This window comes from Chiloscyllium punctatum, chromosome 7 (genome assembly GCF_047496795.1).
Source record: "Chiloscyllium punctatum isolate Juve2018m chromosome 7, sChiPun1.3, whole genome shotgun sequence".
NCBI classification, from domain to species: domain Eukaryota; kingdom Metazoa; phylum Chordata; class Chondrichthyes; order Orectolobiformes; family Hemiscylliidae; genus Chiloscyllium; species Chiloscyllium punctatum.
Genome location: NC_092745.1, coordinates 58032181 through 58044457, shown reverse-complemented (window position 1 = coordinate 58044457; position 12277 = coordinate 58032181). Strand labels below are relative to the sequence as shown.

General features: G+C 43.1%; 1 long non-coding RNA gene across 3 annotated transcripts in view; it reads right to left on the bottom strand.

The window, feature by feature from the left end:
- Positions 1–12277, bottom strand: part of LOC140479675 (uncharacterized) — a 113446-nt gene that overhangs the window by 3862 nt on the left and 97307 nt on the right. For 2 of the 3 annotated variants that reach the window (XR_011961094.1, XR_011961096.1), the window contains exons 2-3: positions 4044–4259; positions 1297–1371 (exon numbers count right to left, since the gene is read on the bottom strand). This is a non-coding gene — a long non-coding RNA (uncharacterized lncRNA). The remainder of the gene's footprint in view (positions 1–1296; positions 1372–4043; positions 4260–12277) is intronic. The other variant, XR_011961095.1, reaches the window with a different exon arrangement.

Sequence of the window (12277 nt, the reverse complement as noted above, 5' to 3'; positions counted from 1 at the left end):
TAACCACCCTATTATTCTTACAGATAGCTGAGATCTCCTTACAAGTTTGTGTCTCAAATTCCCACGGACAATTGGTGGGTCTATAATACAATCCCAATAAGGCGATCATCCCTTTCTTATTTCTCAGTTCCAGCTAAATAACTTCCCTGGATGTATTTCTGGGAATATCCTCCCTCAGCACAGCTGTACTTCTATCTCTTATCAAAAACGCCACTCCCTCTCCTCTCTCGCCTCCCTTTCTATCCTTTCTGTACCATTTTTATCCTGGAACATTAAGCTGCCAGTCCTGCCCATCCCTGAGCTATGTTTCTGTAATTGCTATGATATCCCAGTCCCATGTTCCTAAGCATGCCCTGAGTTTATCTGTCTTCCCTCTTAGGCCCCTTGCATTGAAATAAATGCAGTTTAATTTATTAGTCCTACCTTGTCCCTGCCTGCCCTGACTGTTGGACTCGCTTCTATTCTCAACTGTACCAGTCTGAGATTGATCTCTTTCCTCACTATCTCCCTGGATCCCCCCCCACCCCGCCCCACCCACCTCCCCCCACCTTCCTTGTTTAAATCCTCCCGAGCAGCTCTAGCAAATTTCCCTGCCAGTATATTAGTCCCCTTCCAATTTAGGTGCAATCTGTCCTTCTTGTACAGGTCACTTCTACCCCAAAAGCGATTCCAATGATCCAAAGATGTGAATCCTACCCCCATACATCAGCTCCTCAGCCATGCATTCATCTGTTTGATCCTGCCATTCCTACTCTCTCTAGCCCATAGCACTGGGAGTAATCCAAATATGGCTACTCTCGAGGACGTTCTTTTTAAATTTCTGCCTAACTCTCTGTAATCTCCCTTCAGAATCTCAACCTTTTCCCTTCCTATGTCGTTGGTTCCAATGTGGCTAATGACCTCTTGCTGTCCCCTCTCCCCTGTGAGAACATTCTGCACCCTCTCTGAGTCATCCTTGAACCTGGCACCAGGGAAGCAACACACCATTCTGCTTTTTCTCTGCTGGCCACAGAAACGTCCGGCTGTACCTTGGACTAGAGAATTCCCTAATGCTATTGATCTCTTGGAAGCCGATGTACCCCTCGTTGCATTAGAGCCAGTCTCGATACCAGAAACTTCCCCTGAGAATCCATCACCCCCTACATTTTCCAAAACAGCATATCTGTTTGAAATGGGTATATCCACAAAAGACTCCTGCACCAGCTGCCTACCTCTCTTACCTTTCCTGGAGTTAACCCATCTATGTGACTGTATCTGAGACTTCCCCCCTTCCTATAACTGCCATCCATCACATACTGTTGCTGTTGCAAATTCCTCATTGTTCCTCACTGTCTCTCCAACCGATCCATTCGATCTGATGAGATTCGCAGCCTGCAGCAACGACATAGGAAGGGAAAAGGTTGAGATTCTGAAGGGAGATTACAGAGAGTTAGGCAGAAATTTAAAAAGGACGGGATTGCTGGGCCTCTTGCTGAGATATTTGTATCATCGATAGTCACAGGTGAGGTGCCGGAAAACTGGAGGTTGGCAAACGTGGTGCCACTGTTTAAGAAGGGTGGAAAGGACAAGCCAGGGAACTATAGACTGGTAAGCCTGACTTCAGTGGTGGGCAAGTTGTTGGAGGGAATCCTGAGGGACAGGATGTACATGTATCTGGAAAGGCAAGGACTGATTAGGGATAGTCAACATGGCTTTGTGTGTGGGAAATCATGTCTCACAAACTTGATTGAGTTTTTTGAAGAAGTAACAAAGAAGATTGATGAGGGCAGAGCAGTAGATGTGGTCTATGTGGAGTTCAGTAAGGCGTTCGACAAGGTTCCCCATGGGAGAATGATTAGCAAGGTTAGATCTCACAGAATACAGGGAGAACTAGCCATTTGGATACAGAACTGGCTCAAAGGTAGAAGACAGAGGGTGGTAGTGGACGGTAGAGGGCATAGGTTTAGGGTGAGAGTGGAAAGATATAAAAGACTGGAGGCCTGTGACCAGTGGAGTGCCACAAAGATCAGTGCTGGGTCCTCTACTTTTGTCATTTACATAAATGATTTGGATGTGAGCATAAGAGGTACAGTTAGTAAGTTTGCAGATGACACCAAAATTGGAGGTATAGTGCACAGCGAAGAGGGTTACCTCAAATTACAATAGGATCTGGACCAGATGGGCCAATGGGCTAGAAGTGGCAGACAGAGTTTAATTCAGATAAATGTGAGGTGCTGCATTTTGAGAAAGCAAATCTTAGCAGGACTTATACACTTAATGGTAAGGTCCTAGGGAGTGTTGCTGAACAAAGTGACCTTGGAGTGCAGGTTCATAGCTCCTTGAAAGTGGAGTCGCAGGTAGATAGGATAGTGAGGAAGGCTCTTGGTATGCTTTCCTTTATGGGTCAGAGTATTGAGTACAGGAGTTTGGAGGTCATGTTGCGGCTGTACAGGATATTGGTTAGGCCACTGTTGGAATATAGTGTGCAATTCTGGTCTCCTTCCTATTGGAAAGATGTTGTGAAACTTGAAAGGGTTCAGAAAAGATTTACAAGGATGTTGCCAGGGTTGGAGGATCTGAGCTAGAGGGCGAAGCTGAACAGGCTGGGGCTGTTTTCCCTGGAGCGTTGGAGGCTGAGGGTGACCTTATAGAGGTTTACAAAATTATGAGGGGCATGGATAGGATAAATAGACATAGTCTTTTCCCGGGGGTCTGGGAGTCCAAAACTAGAGGGCATAGGTTTAGGGTTAGAGTGGAAAGATATAAAAGAGACCTAAGGGGCAACTTTTTCACACAGAGGGTGGTACATGTATGGAATGAGCTGCCAGATGATGTGGTGGAGGCTGGTACAATTTCAACATTTAAGAAGCATTTGGATGGGTATATGAATAGGAAGGGTTTGGAGGGATATGGGCTGGGTGCTGGTAGGTGGGACTAGATTGGGTTGGGATATCTGGTCAGCATGGACGGGCTGGACCGAAGGGTCTGTTTCCATGCTGTACATCTCTATGACCCTATGACTCTATTACAGTGGTATCTAGCAGCACCTACGTAGCAACAACCTGTTCACTGATGCCAATTTGTGTTCTTTCAGGGCCATTCAGCTCCTGATCTCATTACAGCCTTGGTTTAAAAATGGACAAAAGAGTTGAATTCCAGAGATGAGGTGACAGCCCTTGACATCAAGCAGCATTTGATTGAATATAGCATCATGGGAATTAAGGGGCAATCTCTCTGCTGGTTGGAGTTATTCCTGGAACGTAGGAAGGTGGTTGTGGTTATTGGACGTCTGTCATCTCAGCTCCAGGATGTCTCTCCAGGAGTTCCTCAAAGTAGTGTTCTAAGCCCAACTATCTTCAGCTGCTTCATCAATGACTTTCCCTCCATCATATATCATAAATGGGGATGTTCACTGATGTTTGTACATGCTCAGCAACATTCTTGACTCCTCAGAAACTGAAACAGTGCATGGTCAAACACGGAAAGACCTGGACAATATCCAAGCTTGGGCTGACAAGTGGCAAGTAACAAATGCCAGGTAATGACCATCTCTAATATGAGACAATCTAATCACCTCCCTTTGACATTCAATTATGTTACCATCACTGAATCCCCCATCCTGGGGGTTACCATTGATCAGAAACTCAACTAGACTTGTCACGTAAACATAGTGGCTACAGAGCAGGTCAGAGGCTAGGAATACTGTGGTGGAAAACTCACTTCCAGACTCCTCAATATCCTCTCCACCAACTACAAGGCACAAGTTAAGAGCATGATGGATTACTCCCACTTGCCTAGATGAGCACAGCTTCAAAAACACTGAAGAAACTTGATACCATCCAGAATAAAGCAATCTGCTTGACACCACATAGATGAACATCCACTCCCTCCTCCACTGTCACTTGTAGATAGTACACACTGCTGCCTATAAGATACATTGCAGAAAATCACCAAAAATCCTCAGACATCACTTTCCAAACCCATAACCACTCACATCTAGAAGGATAAAGGCAGCAGATCCATGGGAACACCACCACCTGCAAGTTCCCATCCAATCCACTTACCATCCTGACTTATATATATCACCGCTCCTTCACTGTCGCTGTGTCAAAATCCTAGAAATCCCTTCTTAAGGTCATTGTGGATCAACCTATAGCAGTACACGGACTGCAAGAGTTGAAGAAGGCAGCTCACCACCGAAGGGCGTTGCGGGTGTGCAATAAATTCTGGCCAGCCACTGACAATCATGTCCCATGAAAGAATAAACACGACTCAGGATTCTGGGGAAAAAACACCATCATAACAAACAATTTATAAAAATTGTAAAATCCATTTTCTTAAGAAGAAATAAAAAGTAACAGTACATTATCTTAAGTGAGAGCTATTTTCATAAATTATAGTATTGTACAAATATCTTTACCTTTCATCTGTAATTTTATAGTTCTGTAAATTCATGGAAAACTGGTAAAATACTGACTGTGGGGAATTGGCTAACTGAAACCTCATTTGTATTATGTGTTTAGCTTGTATTAAAATTCCGATGTGCACTATTTTTAGCATATGATTAACATATCCAGGTCAAATTCCTGTATGAACTATTTTCATTAACTAAGTCATTAATCTGGTTTTCAAATGTTGTATTAAATTCCCAAGTGCTCTGTCTTAACAAAATTATTGATAAAATAATGAAAACATATTTTGATTTTGATGCATTGCTCATCACCCTGAATAATATCTTAATGAAAATGTTCAACTATTTGTGTGATCTTGGCTCACTGATAGCACCTCTTCCCTCAGTCAGAAATATACCAAGTTCAAACAGGATTCACACCAAAGCACATGATCTAGGCTATACATTGATGCAGTGCTGAAGGAGCAGATATTGCATTAATTGAGATATTGTCTTTTGCATGATGTTAAATCAAGGCTCCACCTGCCTGCTCAGCTGGATTTAAAATATGCCACAGTTTTTGTCAAACTTGGGAAAGAGGACAATCGTGATGCCTGGATTCAGAAGAGTGGTGGTGGCAATTAAACACATGCACTCAGGTGGTGAATCGAGGTCCATATTTGATGAAGTGAATCTTGAGACTACAGTGATGAGACAAAAAAAATGCTTGGTGCAGAAGGGTAAAGATTCTAATTTTGCTGATCATGGCTGTCAATGAGGTACACAGGATTGCTAATCCTCCCAGATGACTGAGAGACTCCTGGAATTGGTAACAGTCTCCCAGTGTCAATTAAAAGTATCCTAGGGATTTTTAATAGGATATGCAGAGTTAGAATGCCTACAGTGTGGAAACAGGCCAGTCTGAAGAGTAACCCACGCAGGCCCATTCCCCAATCCTATATTTACCCCTGACCAATGCACCAAACCTCCACATCCCTGAGCACTATGGGCAATTTAGCATGGGCAATTCACCTAACCTGCACATCTTTTGATTGTGGGAGGAAACCCCATGCAGACACAGGGAGAATGTGCAAACTCCACACAGACAGTCACCCATGGCTGGAATTGAACCTGGGTCCCTACCACTGTGAGGTCGCAGTGCTAACCACTGAACCATCACACCATCCCAAAACATTAATGGATGTAGAGTGAATGAGTGGATGGTTTTTGGCAGGCAATCATAAACTTTGTTTAGGGAGGAGTAAATGACGATCAGACATTCAGAGTGCCAGTTCTAATTAGAGTTTAGATGGATGGCCCCCAAAACTGGATTAAGGCGACCACACACTATGTGGAACGTGAAGACTATTTTGGATCTCCTTGCCAACCATAGCAAGGATGAAAAATGAAAGCCTAGTGCCTCTGTTCCTGATGATGACAGAGCCCTGCTGTGAGTGGATGATTGCTGAGGACTGGATCAAAGTTGGTTGTGATGTCTTGCACAGTTAGAAGCTGCCTGTCTTTGTCAAGTGACTTTCGGGGAAGAGTAATCAAAGGTCAAGTAGTCATGATGAAATCAGGCAAGTCAGGAAGAGGGAGAAAACAGAAAAAAGCTACAGAGCAAAGCTAATTTAAAAGATTTAAAAAAACCTCCCCAAAGGCAAATAATGGAATTTCCAAGCAGTCCCAAGCACCTTGAGAATAAATCATCATATTGATTAAAAAAAATGCTACCTCTTCCTATCCAATCTACTCTATTTACATCTTCCATATTACTGAGCCATTCTTGTACTGTTCATTTCCTGGTCTGGATAAGAAACATTGTGATTTATAAACCAAACAGAACCAAAGGTATCCTGTTAATGTTTATTTACATAGAGACGGGTCCCTGATATTTACTTGCAGCCACTAGAGGAGGGGGTTCAAGGGGAGGATTTCTGGATAAGAAATATTGCTGTTAGGGCTTTCCAGAAATCTTGCAAGATTTAATTACGGGATATCTTTTATCTTGTTCTCAGTAGATTTCCCACCTGATAGCCATGGCATTCTTTAGTGCAGGAAGCAACTGAGGAACTGATAACAGGTAACTTGTGGGGGGTGGTGGGAGATCCCAGGGAATTTGGAGGGCTAAAGTCACCATAATAGAATATTGTAGGTCAGAGTAATGTTATAAATGCACTTATATTATGAACTGGACACTTCTTGCCTTCTTTAGCCTGGAATCATTTCTGAATACAGGAAATCCAGCTGACATTAGTTTAAAACAAAATGAAATCACACAGCTGCCTTAAAAGATTTCAGTGATGGACCCTCTTTTTGAATGTGGTCTGCCTGGCATCTCTCTGTCAACTACACAAGAAGATGGAAGTGGGGTATGGCTGGGTTTTACTTCCCAGCTGACCTGAACGCACCCATTTTTGATAATAAAATTAAATTAACATTACGCTCATGTACTACTAGAATCAAACACATGCACTGGGGGATTTCTGAACCAAGTGGATGTGCTGTTACAGGAAATTGGAAAAGGAAGTCTTACTCATAGCAAGCAAATTCAAATTTACTTTTTTTTTCTGAGCTAATCTAGGGTGAATGTTCAGTGAAAATTACAGTCCTGAAGCAAATTTAGCTAACTCGATGTTCTTATAACTGTTACAAGTTGTTTGAATCCTTTTTTCTTAACATTGCAGCTCTGGCCTCAGGAAAGAAAATGAATTTGTTTTTAATTCTTACTGTTGTCATCTCATCCCCTCAGTCCTGATTTAATTCGAGTTTCCTATCTTGACAGCTTGCCTCATTTGTGGTGATGTCACCACTGCTGCGGTCTGTACTTAAACCAGGAAATGAAAGGAATAAAATATCATTTATGCAGTGTTTTGCAACTAAGACATTTAGTGGTAAAGGACTGAGATATTTATTCTGCTAATTTGCTGCCAAGGAAAGAGAAATTGAGCAATATTTCTATTTGACTCCAGACATCTTTATGGCCAAGGTAGGTTGCAAACCATGAGAAGTTTACAGTTCCATCCCTGTACAATAGTCTTGATTGCTGAGATTTTTCTGGCACCCTGTCCCAGTGGTCAGTTGTGAACCTTAATTAGATATGGTGCCCAGTCCTGACAGCTGAAAATCCTGCTCGTCTATGCCCAACATCTATACAAGTTCATCTTCAACAGAGATAATTAAACAACAATTAGGAATGGGAATCCTCCATAGTTGAAGATGTTTCTGAAGGCTTTATTTTATTAGTGCTACCATCAGACTAGCACAATTAACCTATACCAATTTAGGAATCGAGGTAGGCCCGTTGGACCCTTATGCTTCTTATTCTAGATTAGAGTGGTGCTGGAAAAGCACAGCAGTTTAGGCAGCATCCGAGGAGCAGGAAAATCAACGTTTTGGGCAAAAGCCCTTCATCAGGTATTCCTGATGAAGGGCTTTTGCTCGAAACATCAATTTTCCTGCTCCTCGGATGCTGCCTGGACTGCTGTGCTTTTCCAGCACCACTCTAATCTTGACTCTGGTTTTCAGCATCTGCAGTCCTTGTTTTTACCCTTATGCTTCTTACACCATTCAATTAGATTATGGTTGATCATAACACAAAATGGGGAACCAGAAGTTAGGGCTATAATTGCTTCTAGCAGGATCTCTGATAACAGAGGTCTTCCCTAGAGTTAAGCCCTGAGAACCTGGATGCAGTGACATCAGATATTTAATGAGTGGACACGCTCACTGAATGCATCTTCAATACCATGGGATGAATCTTATGTCTTTTGGTTAAGTGCCAGTTGTGTCGAGGCTTTTGGAGGGTTTTTGCCATGGGGGTTTGCAAGATCTGTTACCAGGTCTTACCAAACTTGCCTCATTGATAACCTACCCACCACCATGGTGTTCCTTCTATCAGATCATACCACGTGCCTCTCCCAAAACAATTCAACCATTCAGTGGATATCCATCAAAAACACCATATTTAAAAGGGTGCTATGAATCCAGATGAGCATTGGCATTCCAAAGCTACCTAGCACACTAACTGACGATCAGTCAGTAGATGTCAGAGAAGGGGAAGATAGTTCTTTTCCAACATAATTCTCCAATAGGTACCCAAAAATTAGTATTACAGAGGGATCTCAGTGTTCTTGTGCATGAAACACAAATTGTTATTAGGCAACTGCAGCAAGTAATTACCCTCTTCTGGAGGGTAGTGAATGTCAAAAATTCTCCAATGTGTTGCGAGGGTTTAATCATTGAAATTATTTAAAGAGAATGTCAATACATAGAAGGTCTGGGAATTGTCGGCTCAGTGCTGGGCCTAATTCATGAGAATAAACTCAGAGAGGTGATCGAGGTGGCAGAAGGGGAGCATTTTATTGACAGTGACCACTGTACAGTATGATTTGTTTATTATGGAAAATAGGTAGTTTGCACAAAAGGACTTTGAATTGAGGGAAGGCAGATTTTATTAAAATAAAGTAGGATCTGACCAAAGTAGACTGGGAACAGTTACTCATGGGCAAATCTACAAGAGAACAATGGTGGTGGTGGGTTGTGGGGTGGGTTGCATACAAAACAGAAATGGAAACAGTATACGCCCAATATGTTGCCTTGAAGGTGACATATAAGAGTAACAAGTCCAAGAGAACCCTAGATGTCTAGATTTTCAGGACTGAATAAGATGGAAAGGAAAGACTCTTAACAGGTGCAAAGGGAACAAATCAATGGAAACCCCAGTGGAATATCGAAAGTATGGGTTGGGAGGTAGGGGGAGAGAGATCTTAAGAAAGCAATTAGGAGAGAAAAGAGAGGCTTGAAGAATTCTTTGGAGAATCCCAAGAAATTCTGTATATGTATTAAGGGGAAGAGAATAACCAGGGAAAGATAAAGGTCAATTAGGCACCAATGGGACAATATGTGTAAGGAGCCAGAGGATATTGTTCAGGTATTAAATAAGTGCTTCACTTCTGTCTTTATTTGAAGATGGAGGGTGTAGTTACATAATTTGGGGAGAGATACTGTGGGGTTCTTGAGTAGAATCGCAGAGGGAGTGAGGACATATGGAGGCTTTGGCAGGCTTAAAAGTGGGCAGTTCTGAAGTGTGGATGATCTGCATTTGACTAAATGGTGAAGCTCGTGGTACAGGTAGTATTTCTGAGATTACTACCTTGGTAGTCTTGTGTTTCAAACTAGTCCCTAGCTCCTGAAACTGATCCTGCAAGTCCGCCAAACTATCCCTCCCTGAGTTGTTGGTTCCCTCATGAACCACCACCACTGGCTGTTGACCCTCCCTTTTGAGAAGTTTATCCAGCTGTTTCATTATATCCTGAATCCTTGCACCCAGGAGACAATAGACCACATGGAATTCATGATTTTGGCCGCAAACTACAGTATCTCTTGCTTAAACTATGAAGTCACCTACTCGTACGACTTTACTAACTTGCCTATCAGTCTCTCTTTTCTCAGCATCACCTGGACACTGTAGTAGTGTGGTTTTCCCTTGAATCATCCACCCTAATTCAATCATATCACTCACTAAATAGGCATTTAAAGTTTCATCCGGGTTAGTCAGATCCAAGCAGTCCTGGGTTTTCTGGACCCACTGTCTCTTTCCCTTTTAATGAATGGTCATCCACTCATCTGTTATTTTTACACTCCTCTTTGCGTGCTTGTCACAATGTGGAGTAACCACTCTCGGGTATGACTGTTCTAGAAACTTCACTCTTTCTTGTGTGGTGTGCAGTAAGGAGCGTTGCTGCTTTAAATCAGCCACATGTTGTTCAAGGACTACTACTCTCTGGCATTTTATGCAGACGTGATCATTCTGGATACAGGCCCTCTCTCTCTTTCTCTCTCTCTCTCTCATGGTAACTGATTGGACTTCTCCAAGAATCCTCCATGATCACTTTTCATTATTGCCCCCTATCGTGCTGTACTGTACAAAACTTTGGTTAGCCACAGCTGAAGTACTATGTACGCCTGTTTGAAGGAGAACTTGGTTTTGTTAGTTAATTGTTTCTGAAGTGTGGATGCAAGCTGCATCGGGATTCTGCAGAATCCTCATTATCGCACAATCTGAAGGAGCTGTCTAAGAAATCGACGATTCCCCTGAGCAATTTTCCTACACAAATCCCCTACATTTAAATTGGATTATTTGGAAAATTCTCCTGCAGTTAAGTAAATAATTATTCAGAAAAGATTGGACTGTTAAATATCTGGTCTAGTTCCTGATTAACTGTTTAACTGACATCTCAACTCATCTTACATATCCCTTAATGGCACTTCCTCAAAAATCCTAACATGCTCTGGACCTGCCCTCTCCCCACAGGACCTGACGTGTCTCACCATCATCAGGACCTGATATCCCTGCCCTCCGGGGATATGATACCCTGTCCCTCCCACTCACTGGGATTTGACACCTGTTGGCCTTTTCCTGGGAACTGATCATGCCTCCCATTCTGCTGGATCAATTCCCCCACCTTGCCTGTCCAGAACATGACCTCTTCTACTCTGGACCCCATCCCACTCTGGAAGTGAGAGCCCTACGTTCTCTGGAGCTAGAATATTTCTACCCCAACTTTGGGCCCAGCACCTTCTTCCCCTACTCTGAGCTTGATGCCATCTGCTTGCTCCAGACCTCTGCCACCATCCTTCGCCCTAACACCCAACCCCCACACCCACCCCCAACATCATAACCTCTGATCTTAAGGCCTCTGTTTCTCCGCACTGGAACTAGCACACCCTGCCCTTCTCAGGAGCCAACCACACCTTCTCCTGCCACAGGATCTGCCCATACTCCCCTCCCTCACCTGCCGCTGGACCTGATATTCCTTTCCTGCTCCAGACAGGATACTAATGTTTCTCACTCTGGACCAAACACCTCAGCCAATGGACCTGAGCCCCACTTCCCCTGTCACTGGGCTTGGCACGCCCTTCCAACACCCTGTCATCACTATCTGTTCAAGGTCCCAACATCACCCTGTTAAATCTGGTAGCTCCCACCCAAATTGACCTACCCTAAATGGTCCATTGCTTATTTGACCCATTTGCCACCTTGCACCTGTTTACTGGCACCCTACCCCATAGCACTCTACACCCAGGCACCCTATTTGCTTGGCACATTACCCCTACCCACCTAGCTCTCTACCCTCCTGGCATCCAAACCCCACACTTACCTTATGTACTTACCTTTCAGTTGTCACAGTGGCTGTCTTTAATGCTGGACACTTAAATTACAGAATATTACACGCTGATTGCTGAGACAAAAAAAGAGGTGTGTGTGGTTTGCCTTTTCCCCCAGCTGTTCAATGCTGTTGGATCATGCCAGAGGGGAAGTATAGAAACACGTTTTTGAAGAAGATCTGATCAGAACCTCCTGTCCTGTCAGAAATGTGGAGAGCTCTTTCACTTTCTAAAAAAGGAGCAAAATGCAATATATGTGAAAATCCCGTGCATAAATTGTCCGTTATGTCCAAAACTGAATCTAAAGTCTCAAGAGCTGCTGATGTGGAAGTAATGGTTTTGAAGCCATAAGCAGCATATCTGGACACTAACATATGCAGCTATGATGAGGACTTCCTCCTCTCTGCCTCTTGATTATTTGTCTCTTGATTATCCAATGCACTTAATTCAAGTTTACAGGGTCAGGGAACTTGGCCCAAATTCCTGTCTTACACTATTAATATTCAAACTCCAGCAACACTCAGGAGAGAGATGACAATACATACTCTAATCATCTAGGGACTGAATCTGTCAATAATTACTTTTCATTTTCATCAGTTTTATGTCCTGTACTGTTAGGTCTGTAGCTCACTCGGAGACATTTCACACTGTTCAATAACTCTTCACTGTGCTTTTCTTCTATTAATATCTCCATGTTCCTCCTAGAGATGCAGTACAGCTCCCTGAGTTTCCTCAACA